Source organism: Podarcis vaucheri (genome assembly GCF_965113315.1).
Source record: "Podarcis vaucheri genome assembly, chromosome: 4".
Taxonomy (NCBI): Eukaryota; Metazoa; Chordata; class Lepidosauria; order Squamata; family Lacertidae; genus Podarcis; species Podarcis vaucheri.
In genome coordinates, this window is record NC_138762.1 from 5,873,075 (window position 1) to 5,886,854 (window position 13,780).

At 48.4% G+C, this 13,780-nt stretch overlaps 1 protein-coding gene across 1 annotated transcript in view; it reads left to right on the forward strand.

Moving 5' to 3' along the window:
- The first annotated feature begins 4,007 nt into the window (after positions 1 to 4,007).
- ARAP1 (ArfGAP with RhoGAP domain, ankyrin repeat and PH domain 1) overlaps positions 4,008 to 13,780 on the forward strand; it is a 134,911-nt gene continuing 125,138 nt past the window's right edge. The window contains exon 1 of the mRNA XM_082219685.1: positions 4,008 to 4,412. The gene's annotated coding sequence lies outside the window, so the exon portion shown is untranslated. The remainder of the gene's footprint in view (positions 4,413 to 13,780) is intronic.

The window sequence follows — 13,780 nt, forward strand, 5'->3', positions numbered from 1 at the left end:
CTTAGTATTTCTGCTGTAGGAGAGGTGTCATTTCAGCAAAGCGAACCGGGACCATTATGGGATGTGGACCTTATAGCACTGCTATTGTTTGTATTTATTTGAGCTTTGCTTGGAAATACTGTAAACCTGTTTGCATTTTCCCAGACCTTTCAAACTCCTCCCTCTCAGCCTCACTGAATTCAATAGCCCCAGTTCTGCTTGCAGCTGAGGTCTGCCTGCGCAAAATCCCTTTCTTGCTGGAATCAGTGGCGTAGCGTGGGGGGTGCAGGGGGGGCCGGCCACACCGGGCGCAACATCTGGGGGTTAGGGTTAGGGGGCGCAAATCCACGGGTTAGGGGGCGCAAATCCATGGGTTAGGGGGTGCAAATTACTTGCCTTGCCCCGGGTGCTGACAACCCACGCTACGCCACTGGCTGGAATGCCCGAATAACTAGGGTTTTGTGTCCTAGTTGCGTTTTAAAGTATAAATGCATACGAAATGGTTTGCAGGGGGGGCATATTTTAAATAGGTCTTGGAGCCGCCTCCAGCTGCAGAGGGGAAAATCATTTTCAGTGTGTGTAATTGGGTCTCTCGGCTGCTCTGGGGACTTGCGAATGTGTGCTGCTGCTTATAGAATCGGAGAACTGTAGAGTTAGAGGGGCTCCCAGGGGTCATCTAGTCCAACCCCCTGCAATGCAGGGATCTCAACTAAAGCATCCCTGACAGGTGGCGGGGGGGGGGTTTCCCACAGTGAGTGGGGGACGTGGTGGGGCAGGGAAGGGACTTTCCCCATTACTAGCTTTGCTTGTGTGTTGTTTTTTTAAAGACTTGCCTAGTGGAGCAGCATTGTGATCTGAGGGCCTCCTCTGCAGGGTCGTTGTGTCAGACATTATGGGGTGCAGTTGATCTTGAGGCAGAAAAACATCCTGGGTCAGCCATGCTGTGGCTAATGCCCTTTTTGGTCTCGCAAAGTGGTGAAACTCTGCCTTTGCTGGAATATTTCTGTTGCTTCGTGCGATTTCAGTATTTGTTGACACCTGCTTCTCTCGTTATGTCTGTGGGTCCTTTGGGGTTTTCTCCAATCATGTTTCTGAAGGCTTGAGGACTAGCGACTTGCTCTTCTAAAACCCCTACATTTTTGGAATGCTGATTTTAGAGGTGGCTGCAAGTGAATTTGTGAATCCTTTAGACTGCAATCTGACTTTATTATTGTTGCTGTTACTAAATTTGTATACTGTACTGGCCTTCATCTGTAGATCTCAGGGCATAAAATTACAAGAAAAAAACCACAAACACTTCTTAAACAGACTTATGAGCTCATTGGGGGGCTATGACACTGTGTTAAAGGTTTTAACAGCTGAGTAAAAACTGCCTCTTTCTTGGTCATCTGACCTGATAGGAAGTGTGTAGGACCACAGGAAGCAGCCTTGCAATGAGCCGGCTGCTGTGTCAAATTGCCATATTATTTGCCCCATAAGACACACCTGACCATAAGATGCACCTAGTTTTTAGAGGAGGAAAACAAGAAAAAAAATATTCTGAATGAAACAGTGGATGTATGATTTTTGTGGTTCATGCTGTGGCCACAGACATGTGATTTGACAATGAGTTTGGGGTAGCCCAATGCAAAAATCCTGAGACTCCATGTGGATCCGTGCTTTGTAACCACGTTTTTGCACCATTGCTGCCTCATGAAACAGTGGATGCATGATTTTCTGGTGCGGGCTGTAGCCATGGACATGCTATGTGATCTGTTGGTGAATTTGGGGTGACCCAATGCAAAAATCCTGAGGAGCCATGTGCTTTTACCTCTCCCCTCCCAGGCAGCCTCCTTCATCGCTAGCGTCCCTTATCAGCTGCTCAGCGGCTTTATTTCAACACCCACTTCCCTCTTTCTAAAAAAAAGAGCATAATCTGCTTTTCACCCCTGGGCAATTTGGCTTCAGGGACCACGCATTCGCTCCATAAGACGCACAGACATTTCCCCTTACTTTTTAGGAGGAAAAAAGTGTGTCTTATGGAGTGAAAAATATGGTAGCTTACTGTAGTTGGCATTGAGTGCCATGGGACTCTCCAGGATCTTAACCTGAGGACATTCCTCTCTCTACCTGGAGATGCCGGGAATCGAACCTGGGACACCAGAGGAGCCGGCTGGATCAGGCGAGTGGCCTATCTATTCCAGCATCCTGTTCTCACAGGGGCCGAGCAGGATCCGAACCCAAGCGCCCTCTCCCCTCCTGCGGTTTCTAAGCAACTAGCATTCAGAAGCATCACTGCCTCTGACTAAGTCAGGGCTCAGCCGTCATGGCCAGTAGCCACCAATAGCTTTATCCTCCTCCATCAATTAGTCCAGTCCTTTTAAAAACTGTTGCAGGAATTTATGTGGGGGTGTTGCCCCTCCAGCAGATCTCATGCACATGCAGCCCACTACCAAAATCAGCACAATCACTTTTGTGACTTTTGTGATTTGTCCCCACAAAATACTTCATCACACTTCCTTCCTTCCTATCTATTCAAAGGCCCTTTGCTGCACAATACCAAATGTAATAATTCACTGATAAATGTATCTATGCACTGGCTCACTGGGGAAACTTCAGAAATTCATATAGACATGTGAGCTCAGCTACGCAGCAGCCCCTCTGCCTGAGTGATAATCCCTGGCATCCTGATACCTGAGTGCCAGACAGGTAGCTGTTCCAGAAAGAACAAACCCAGATGAAGACAAAAGGGTGGGATTAACTTGGCTGGGAAACAGGGAAATGGAAATATCTCTTTTGTTACACTTGATGGGTGTTTGGTGGAGGGCAAGGAGAACCATGGGGCAGGGTCCAGGATGCTCAGATTACTGCCACCAGACCTCCCCTTTCATGATGTAACCGTGATGTAACCGTGATGTAGTTTTTGGGGGGTGTAACATGGGAATTAGCAGCTAATAAAAGTTTGGGTTCTCTTTTGTTCGGGGCTTCCATCTTGTTCCGTCTTGTGGCAGGTGGGAGTCCTGTCGCGACAGTCTTCAATAAAGACCAAGCCTACTGGCTGCTGTTTTGCTCTGGTATTCCTGGCTGGTGTCTTTGTTTTTTTGTCCAAGGGAGCCCTCAGATTTCTCCGCTAACAAAAGCCATCTGGCCCGGTGGTCCGTTGCTGCATCCTGTGGCAGGGGGTTCCGTAGTTTTAACTTCTGCGTGTGTCACAGGTTCTCTGCTGCTGACTCCTTACCTGAAGCCTGCCGACGGCTCAGATTTGCTAAAGCTGGGAAATTTTAAGGGCGCAGCTGGCATGCCTTTCTGAGAGAGCTGCGCTGGTAAAACCCAGAGCCGGCAGGAGCAGGAGCAGGAGCAGGAGCAGGAGGAGATGGAGGCAGGTTTGGCATGTCTGCCACATCGGCCTCCTCTTGGCACCGGCGCTTGTGCGAGGTAGCGGAGGGGGAAGGAGGCCTGCAGAGCCTTCAGCAGGAGCCAAGACTCGCGTGCCCATCGCTGCAGCACTGGGTCCCGGGGTGCAAGCCTTGGCTTGCGTGCCACAGCTGTTCCTGGCAGTGGTGCCAAAGGAGAGATGTACAGTTCCTGGCTTGCATGCTTGGAAGCTGCATCCCCGAGGCTTCCGGTTGGTGCCGCGCTCACAAATCAAGGCTTGCCCTCCAGCCTCCCCTTTTGCAGCTGGGAAAACAAGTCAGCTCCGACAATCTCACTGCTGTGCGCATATCTGGGGTTAGAGGGACAATGCTCCCAATTTCTGGGCAGTTTTAAGAATTCAGCAGCAAGCCAAGGATGGAAAGAAATTCCAGGTCTTTTGTTGTTGTTGCTGCTGCTCCTTCTGCCTTGGTGACCACCAGGTGACTGGGAATTTTTTATTTTTTATCTCTGGCTGGAGAGTCCAAAGTTACAGCTTCCTTGCTTCTGGAGCTGCTCTCGGCTTCCTGAAACATAATTGAGAAAAGTCACGGGGCCCTTGAAAGATGAATGAATGTGTTGTGGCGCCCAGGGCTGTGTCAGATTTGGGAAGCTTTCTCGCGGCCCCCAAACCCTCTGCTAGTCTGACTCCCCCTTCTCTGCAGGCTGAAAATGAAGGGTCGCTCTGATGTTCAAGGAGGCTGAGCTTCTGATCTTGGCCCCCGCAGATAGAAGGCTGGATGTGGCCCTTTGCTTGAGCTTCACTTCAGAGAGCCGGGATTCTGTGCCCAGTCCAGGAGAAGTTTAGCAGGGCACCCTCACCCAGCGCGGAGAGTGGGGAGAAAAGGCTCTTTGTCTGCCGGAAGAATAGGCCAGAAATTCCCCTTACATTCAGACCTTCCCACAAACATTTCTGTTCCTGCTACGAGGCCGAAAGGGACCTGGCTGCTCCCTGGCGAAGCGCGCGGTCTGCAGGGACGGATCAGTGCCAGGTTTTGCTTTGATTTCCAGGAAGCCATCGCCCCTTTCCTGCCTGCTGCCAGGTGAGTTGTTCCCTGTCGCCCAGGCTAAGCATCCTCTTCGCTCCATCTCTCTCACGTTCTTGGGATGGCGGAAGGGGGCTCAGAAGTGGGGTTCCCTCTTTTCCTCTCCCTCCCCAGCCTCCAGGGCCCTTTAGAGAATAAGAAAGAGCCCAAAATGTATGTTCCAGCCTTAGGAGGCAGCGCTAGGAAGAGGCCAAAGGGAGCTGACTGGGGCTGCCCCCCGCTTGCGTTTGGGGTGCCCAGGGAGGCGGCAAGGGTTTCAGAAATCAGACTGACCCCCATCAGGCACAATGCCTTGGGAAGGTCTCCTGCACAAGCTTGGTGAAAACTGGGGGTGCCCACGCATGTCCCCCTCTCTTGTGTTTTGCGTTTCTCCTCCCTTTGAACATTTATTGCGTGCTCTTTTATGAATCGGGATGAATCGGGGTCTGTTCCCCTTGCCAGACTGGGAGGGGCGGAGAATAGAGCGCCCTTTCTGATGGGGCTCCGCTGCGGTTCCTTCGTTTTGCTCTTGAGGACGGCCCCTCTCGCCTTATCTTTTCATATTTAATAGCTTAATCCTCTCAGTTTGGCCTTCTGGCTTATGAGGAACTTTGGGCGGTGGTTTGATTATGCCTTTGGTTTTATGGGCCGGAGGGAGATTCCCTGCGCCGTTCGCTCACTCAGATTCTGACACTTTGGTTTGGATCGGTCTGAATCTGCGAGGGCATTTTCACAGAAGTGACCTTTAAAGCCCCCTGGCTTCCAGTGCTGGCTCCAGGAATCTGCACTTGTGTGTGAATTGCCAGGGGTGGTGGAAATGATTTAAGTTCGCAGAATAAAAGAGAAAACAAGGGTTGCACCAGTCATTTGAGGAACTGCAGGAGGAGGTAAAAGAATGAAAACAGGAAAGCTTGCCATGTTTTGGACTTAGAGAAAAGCTGAGAAAGGAGTTGAAATGTGTAAAATCATGCGTGGCCTGGAGGAAGAGCCCAGGGAACAGCCTCTCTCTCTCTCTCATATATAATGTTGGAAGATGCAGAACAGATAAAATACAGTAATGGGCTGCTTCATGCATTACCATAATTAAACTACAGTGGTATCTCGGGTTAAGTACTGAAGGTCCGTTCTTAACCTGAAACTGTTCTTAACCTGAAGCACCACTTTAGCTAATGGGGCCTCCTGCTGTTGCTGCGCCGCCGGAGCACGATTTCTGTTCTTATCCTGAAGCAAAGTTCTTAACCTGAAGCACTATTTCTGGGTTAGCGGAGTGTGTAACCTGAAGCGTATGTAACCTGAAGCGTATGTAACCCAAGGTACCACTGTATGGAACAGGAGGCAGTGATGACCCCCAACTTGTAGGGTTTTAAAAGGAGTGGGCAAACTCACAGATAGCCTTCGCATTATTAGCACTGCAGTTAACATTAACGAAGTTGTACCTGAAATCCACTGCAACTTGAGTGCGCCATATTAAGCCCAGCTCATCTCCTTATCATCCAGCCCCCTCCCAGAGTGAGCGCCGCATTCCCCCCTCTCTCTGTTGGAATGTGCGGCTTGTCAGAGTAGATGTGGGGGACCTCCATGTGTGGGTCTTGCGGCAATTGCCCCCAGTTCCCTCACCCTTTTTTAAAAAAAGGAATTGCATCCTTTTCTCTCTTAGGCCCTATCGAGTAGGTTTCAGCCCAAGCCAAGATATTTTGCTGCCTGAAGCAGAGGAGGAAATGCTCCCCCCCCAGCTGTTTCCTTCTCAAGGCGGCTTACGTCATTTTGGTACCGAAATGAGGGGAAACAACAACTAAACCCAATCAAAAACAAAATAACTAAAAAACGAAAGTGTTTAACCATTTCCTGCCTTGTTTCCTTCTGCCCTAATGGTAGGGCCAGCCCATAATCATCTGGTTGCTGCAGCCACTGGGTGGCACCTTGTCTGCCTCCTTTCAGCAACTCTTGCAGCCCAGGTAAAGGTAAAGAGATCCCTGACCGTTAGGCCGACTCTGGGGTTGCGGCGCTCATCTTGCTTTATTGGCCGAGGGAGCCGGCGTACAGCTTCCGGGTCATGTGGCCAGCATGACTAAGCCGCTTCTGGCAAACCAGAGCAGCGCACAGAAACGCCGTTTACCTTCCCGCCGGAGTGGTACCTATTTATCTACTTGCACTTTGACGTGCTTTCGAACTGCTAGGTTGGCAGGAGCAGGGACCGAGCAACGGGAGCTCACCCCGTCGCGGGGATTCGAACCGCCGACCTTCTGATTGGCAAGCCTTGGCTCTGTGGTTTAACCCACAGCACCGCCCGCGTCCCTACAGCCCAGCTGGTGCCAAATGTCTTGCTCTGCTTTCCTTTGGACCACATCTTGTCGTCTGGTCAGCTCAGGACCCCAGACAAACTGGCCAGGCTTGCAGGTCACTTTGCGAAAACAACACGAGACGCAGCAGTCCCGACGAGTTGCCGGCCTCTCCAGCCACAGCAGGCGCTGCGATTCTCCAACAGTTTGACTTCATCCTTGGAGGCACCCTCCATTGTCTCTCGAGAGGAGTTGTGCCGATTCTGCGGATTAAAGTGGTTAAGTGGGCCCATGTGTGTGTGGCGATCTAGCCTCAAGTTGTGAAGGACTTTATTTATTAAGTGTTTAACACCTTGAGCTTGGCCGGGTTGAAAGGGAGGTCTTCCGAGAGAGGAAGATGGAACTTCAGGGAGAGAAGCGCCAGCGTTATTTGGGGCTGCAGGTCGGGGCCTGGTCAAAGGAAGCTGGAACGGTGCCCGAGGGGCGCAGAGCCAGGGATTTCTTAGAAGCCACAGGGACATCCAGGCCCACTGTATTTATAGCGACCGAGGGCAGAGGCTGGGTTTCCACATGTCGCAGGGTGAGGTGGAGGGCAGGGGATTTGAGGGGGCAGAGCGGACCGACTCGGGGAGGGCTGAGGATGCCACACTATGTACCGTTCCGGTCTCCTCCACTAAAAAGGATATTGGAAATGGTTCAGATAAGGGAGGGCTTCCGTTACATTTAGATATTCCTGGTCATTACCGGGATTTCAAAGGCGGAATTGACGTCGTGGGTGTGGATTTCCAAAAGGTGGCAAGTCAATCGAAGAAATCACTTGGTGTGTTTCTTTGGTGTTTTAGTAAAAAGAACTAAACAACTTTGGGGTTTTACCAGTGATGGATTTACCTATAAGCTAAACAAGCTGCAGCTCAGGGCCCCACACTCTTGGGGGCCCCCAAAAAATTTAAGGGAAAAGGAAAACTGGATGTACATTTCCGAAATAGAAGATAAAAAACAGTGCTTTGTGTTGTGTAGGCTCCTATGATATAAGTCATGGGCCCCTGCCTGCTAGCCTGCTCCCTCAAATCTCACCGGTTTGCTCCTTTCTATATATAGGGTGCCTACATTCTGCGTGTGCAAATGGCTCTAGATACCTATTAGGTCCATAAATTACCATCTAGCATATATGCAACACAAAAAACAGCGACAGTTTGTTGTTGACAAAGGACATCTAGACATAGAAAGGGCCCCAATACCTTCGGTAGTTTAGGGCCTCATCAAACCTAAACCTGGCCCTGGGTTTGACTTTTTAAAAAAAGCTAAGTGAGGGGATAAGAAGGGAAAGGTTGCAGCATTTGGGACTTTTCGAGATGTTCATAAAAATGCACACGGCACAGAAAAAGGCTAGTTGAAACTGTGGAACTCCCTGCCACATGAGGCAGAGAAAGCTGTGGGTGGCTGCTAGCCAGGAGGGTTCTTCTCTGCCTACGCAGTCAGAGGCATCAACGCTTCCCAGTATTGCCTTTATGAGACTTTATTATGAGGTTAAAATAACAAACCAATAGGAATTCTGAAATAAAGAGAGAGAGAGAAAGGGGGAGGAGAATGAAAAACAACAACCAGGGTTCACAGCCTCATAAAATAAAGAGCCTTCTCAAGTGACTAATGATTGAATTGGATGTTACAACAAGAACTGACTTGATGCGCAGGGAGTGCAAAACAAATGAGACGAATGCTTTAAATACTTGGCTCCCTGAAGTTGGGTTTATTCCTATTTCTTAGAAATTAACAGCATCTTCAGGCTGCAGCAAGACCTATGGGTTTCGCCCGGGGGTGTCCTGCCTGATGAAATATGACTTTTTAGGGTTTGCCCTTTTTTAAAAATGCCCCCCCTGCTTTGACAAACGAAGAGGAACTCCCTGCACAGAGAGAAATAGCAGGTCAGGGAGGCAAAGCAAAAGCGGTTTGTGTGTGTGTGTGTGTGTGTGTGTGTGTGTGGAACACACGCAGATCTGCAAAACTGAGGGGTTTTTCTGTGGATGGATGAAGAAGTCCAAGTGGAAATTTACTGCTGGGAATTCTCAGGCGGGCGGGATGCCAAGCGCTAAATGGGGCAGCAAGAAAAACTCACAAGCCGCAGCAGGGAGATGGGGGGGGGGAGAGAGAAGCAGAATTCTTTGCACTGCGCTCTCCTGCTAGTCCTCTCCCCGGGAATTGGAGCAGGAGGGGGGTCAATGGAAGGAAAGGGGAGGTGTGGATGGGTGACGGGTCTGCACAGTTTGGAGACTTAACCTGGGCAGAAAACAGCAAAGACTTGATGAAGAGAGCACAGCAGAGGTTATATTTTCTGAGAATCCTCTGGAAAAACAATCTCTCAAAGGACCTGTTGATGGCATTTCACCATTGTACTGTGGAGAGCGTATTAACTTATGGTCAGTGCGTGTGGTTTGAGAGCTGCACGGTCAGGGAAATAACAAGGCTGTCCAGGGTTGTAAAGACTGCTGAGGGAATAATTGGGCGCACTCTTCCCACCTTGGTTCAAATCTACACTGCCAGGTGCCATAAGGAAGCTGCAGAGATAGCGCAGGATAGTGCACATCCCGGAAATGATCTCTTTCAGCTTCTGCCTTCTGGAAGAAGGTAAAGGTAAAGGGACCCCTGTCCATTTCGTCCAGTCGCGGACGACTCTGGGGTTGCGGCGCTCATCTCGCTTTATTGGCCGAGGGAGCCTGCATACAGCTTCTGGGTCATGTGGCCAGCATGACTAAGCCACTTCTGGCGAACCAGAGCAGCGCACGGAAACGCCGTTTACCTTCCCGCCAGAGCGGTACCTATTTATCTACTTGCACTTTGACGTGCTTTCGAACTGCTAGGTGGGCAGGAGCAGGGACCGAGCAACGGGAGCTCACCCCGTCGCAGGGATTTGAACCTCCGACCTTCTGATCGGCAAGTCCTAGGCTCTGTGGTTTAATCCACAGCGCCACCTGCGTCCCCTGGAAGAAGGTACAGGGTTATAAAGACTAGGACTAGCTGCCTGAGAAACAATTTCTATCCAAATGTGATTTTGGTTTTAAATGCAGTGTAAGGTAGTCTTTATGTGAATATATTGTATTCAATGGGGTATCAGAGTTTTTAGGGTCTAACCAGGCTAGGATAGCTGGGATAGCGGGCTTGTTGGTTTCTGAATGTCTTATGTAGATTTTCAATTTCGTTGTTCTGTATGGGACAATGACAATAAAGATTATTGTATCATATTGTATGGAATTCCGGGTGAATGGCTGAGGAGGAGTCCTAGCAGTTGTGACTGTGTGCCCACAAATTTACCCAGAAGAAGAGGATCAGGGAGGGAAGCAAGGGAATCGTAGGATTGTAGAGTTGGAAGGGCTCTCCAGGGGTCATCTAGACCAACCCCCACAATGCAGGGATCTCGGCTAAAGCATCCCTGACAGATGGCTGTCCAGCCTGTGCTGAAAAACCTCCAAGGAGGGAGAGCCCATGGCCTTCCGTCTTACAATCAAACTGCTCTTACCGCCAGAAAGTTCTTCCTGATGTTTAGTCAGAATCTCCTTTCTCGAAACGTGAAGCCATGGGTTCGAGTCCTACCCTGCAGAGCAGGAGAAAACAAGCGTGCTCGCTCTTCCGTCTGACAGCCCTTGAGATACTTGAAGATAGTTATATTATCTCCTCCTAAATGGCGGGCGAATGGTTATATTAATCATCCCTGGGGATATTTGCCCACTGCTTAATATGCTGCATCCCTAAGTGGTTTAGGTCAGGGGTCAGCAAACTTTTTCAGCAGGGGGCCGGTCCACTGTCCCTCAGACCATGTGGTGGGCCGGACTATATTTTGAAGGAAAAAATATGAACGAATTCCTATGCCCCACAAATAGCCAAGAGATGCATTTTAAATAAAATGACACATTCTACTCAAGTAAAAACACACTGATTCCCGGACCATCCGAGGGCCGGATTTAGAAGGCGATTGGGCCAGATCCGTCCCCCACGCCTTAGTTTGCCTACCCATGGTTTAAAGGTAAAGGTAAAGGGACCCCTGACCATTAGGTCCAGTCGTGGCCGACTCTGGGGTTGCGGCACTCATCTCGCTTTACAGGCCGAGGGAGCCGGCGTACAGCTTCCAGGTCATGTGGCCAGCAGGACTAAGCCGCTTCTGGCAAACCAGAGCAGCACACGGAAACGCCGTTTACCGTCCCACCAGAGCAGTACCTATTTATCTACTTGCACTGGCGTGCTTTCAAACTGCTAGGTGGGCAGGAGCAGGGACCGAGCAATGGGAGCTCACCCCGTTGCAGGGATTCGAACCGCTGACCTTCTGATTGGCAAGTCCTAGGCTCTGTGATTTAACCCACAGCGCCACCCACGTCCCATAGGTCATACTAAAACACAGTAAGATGTTTATTTTGATGGGGAGCAGGGAATGTATATGCAACATTAAAAACCCAAAATACAAAGAGATGCATCAGTAACCCTTTCTGTGCTGCAAATCCCACGGGCTTCAAAGTAGAGGTTTGCCCCATTGACCTCCAGCTTCAAGGGCTGAGGTCGGGGGTCAGCTGTGGACCCCTGCCTTCCAGCTCTTTCCTTCTCTGTCAATATTCCTATCATCCTCCTCATCTTGGAATGTTTGAGGAATCTCCCACTTATCCTCAGGGCTCTTTGCAATTTGAAAAGAAAGAGAGGCAGAGGGAGAGACAAAATAAAAACAACAGCAGCGAAATAGAAATTCCAGGATGCTGTGCCAAAGTGGAGCTTAATTCTGCAAAGGAAGTGAATTGGCATATATGCTGTTGTTTGTAAGGAGGCTAAGGAGAATACCAAATATCCTTCGGGTGCCAGACGCTGCCCGCAAGGTGCCAACCCTGTCTTTACTGCCGTAATCCTGTTTTATTGACCTTCCCCCCCCCTTGCTCTTGGGTCAAAAGGGCTGCCAGAGTGACTTGCAAAAAAACCACTGGCTTATCTAAAAGGCACAACACGAAAGGAAAAAGGAACTGGAAGGGAGGAGGAAAAGTAAACTTTATTTAACAAAGACCTCTGCAGTTTTAAGGAGGAGGGATTCTGTGCTCAGTGCTGGGTAATGGCACTTCCTCCGTGGAATTATGGGATGCCAGCAGAATCTGGGCAGGGCTTTGAGAACAGAAATGTTGCCAATAGCTGGTGACTAACTGCAAATGCACCATCTAAATGTTTTGCTCCATATACTTGAAGTGCTGAAAATGTGTCTGGGGGTTAAAGCCTGGGTCACGCTGAGCTTTGTCCTTGTTTTACTTCATTTTGTCCGCTCAGACGTCCTTCCCGTGAGGGACATTAGAGTGAGCATCTTGCTCTCGGGACGCCCAAGAATTCGAACCCAGGTCTCGGTTCACTGGCCCAGCAGATTGAGTGACTTGAATCATTCAGATGAATAAAGAAGAAACACTTCTAGAAGAATTGAGACCCTTTACGGATTATTTGAGAAAATGTTGTTGTTTAGTCGTTTAGTCGTGTCCGACTCTTTGTGACCCCCTGGACCAGAGCACACCAGGCACTCCTGTCTTCTTCTTCTTTTTTAAATGATATTTATTGAGAGTTTAAAATTACAAAGAAAAGGAAAAGGAAAAAAACAAAAACAAAAAAGAAGTTAAACAATACAAGTCAATAAAAAGAAAAAAAGAGAACAAAACACACAATACATCAAAACCAAAAACAAAAGCGAACAAAAAATTAAAAACAAATCCAATATTCCCAAATCCTTATCTTTCGTTAACTTGTTTCATCGACCTCCTCACACCTCCCTTTTGGTATTCTAGTTATTAATTATCTCAGCAAATCCTTTCCATCTTTCACTATATTCTGTCATTAAATTGTCTTGATTTATTTTAACCTTATCTTACCATAAAAAGCCCTAAAACATAAAACTTATTTGTACATAACTCCTTATAGCATTTCTACTAAAGCCAAATATTTTCATTCCAACATTTTTTTCTAATACTCATTAATTTTACAATAATTCTCTAAATGAATTTTTAAACTTTCTTCCAATCTTCATCCCCCGTCTCTTCTTCCTGGTTTTGGGTTCTGTCAGTCCTTTCTATCCATTCCATCTAGTCCATTAACCTGGTGATCTTCTATCCGAGGCTCTTAACTCTTTTCCATGTCCCTTCTGCAGGTCTTCTTCATATTTATACCTGCACTTTACTTTGTCTTCTGCTGGTCTTGTTCTTAATTTCCTTCCTTTATCGCTGAGGAGTAGATCTCGGGGAAACTCCAACCTAACAATGTCTTTATCCCTTCTCGACAGGTCAGCCCATTCTCCATAGTCAGCACTAAAATCCAGAAGGTGTTTGAAGGCATGTTTCAAAGTCCCTCCAGAGTTAAAGGCCCCCACAACTCCAGACTCCCCCTGGCCTAAAACCAGATCCCAGAAGCCGGAACATCCCTGCATAGGGGGGTCTATCCAACTTCCCATCTCCAAACCAAACGAGACTCCATCTCTCCAAATCTGACTTTCTCCAGATTCAGTCATCAAAGACAACAGCTTATATTCCTGCTTATATTCCTGCAGGGCCGCGGCTCTTTACACTTGTATTACTTGAGGTTCAACAACAACCTCCTCCTTTGTCTTCTGCACAACTTGCCCTGTCAGAGCAGATTCCTGGGTCGGTTCCTGAGTGATTTCTATATAGGTATTCACTGTTTGTCCAAAATTATTAACTGCAACAGTCATCAAATCCATCTTCTCGTGTAGCTGTTCCAGTAAAGCGCTTGTCTTGCAAAAAGCAATCACTAAGGCTTCTCCTGCACACATTCTTGTTCAAGGTCAATGTCTGGTTCTCGCTATCTTTAATCTCTGCAGCTGGAAAATTTCCCAAATCGACTCCAACAACAGTTTCAAAAGCTCCCTCTAGAGGAAAACATTTTCTATTTGTATCTGTCCTTTTGAAAGCGGATCCAGCAACAAAGTTACTTTCGTTTTTCAAATATTTTGTTCCTTTTAAGTGCAAAAGGAAACATTGGAATCAATATGTTTCTCTTTTTTAACTATCTGTCAAAAAACGTTTTATTCACAGTCAATGAACTTTCTCAAAACGTCTATCTTCCTGGCACCCCGTTCCCAGGTTCAAGACG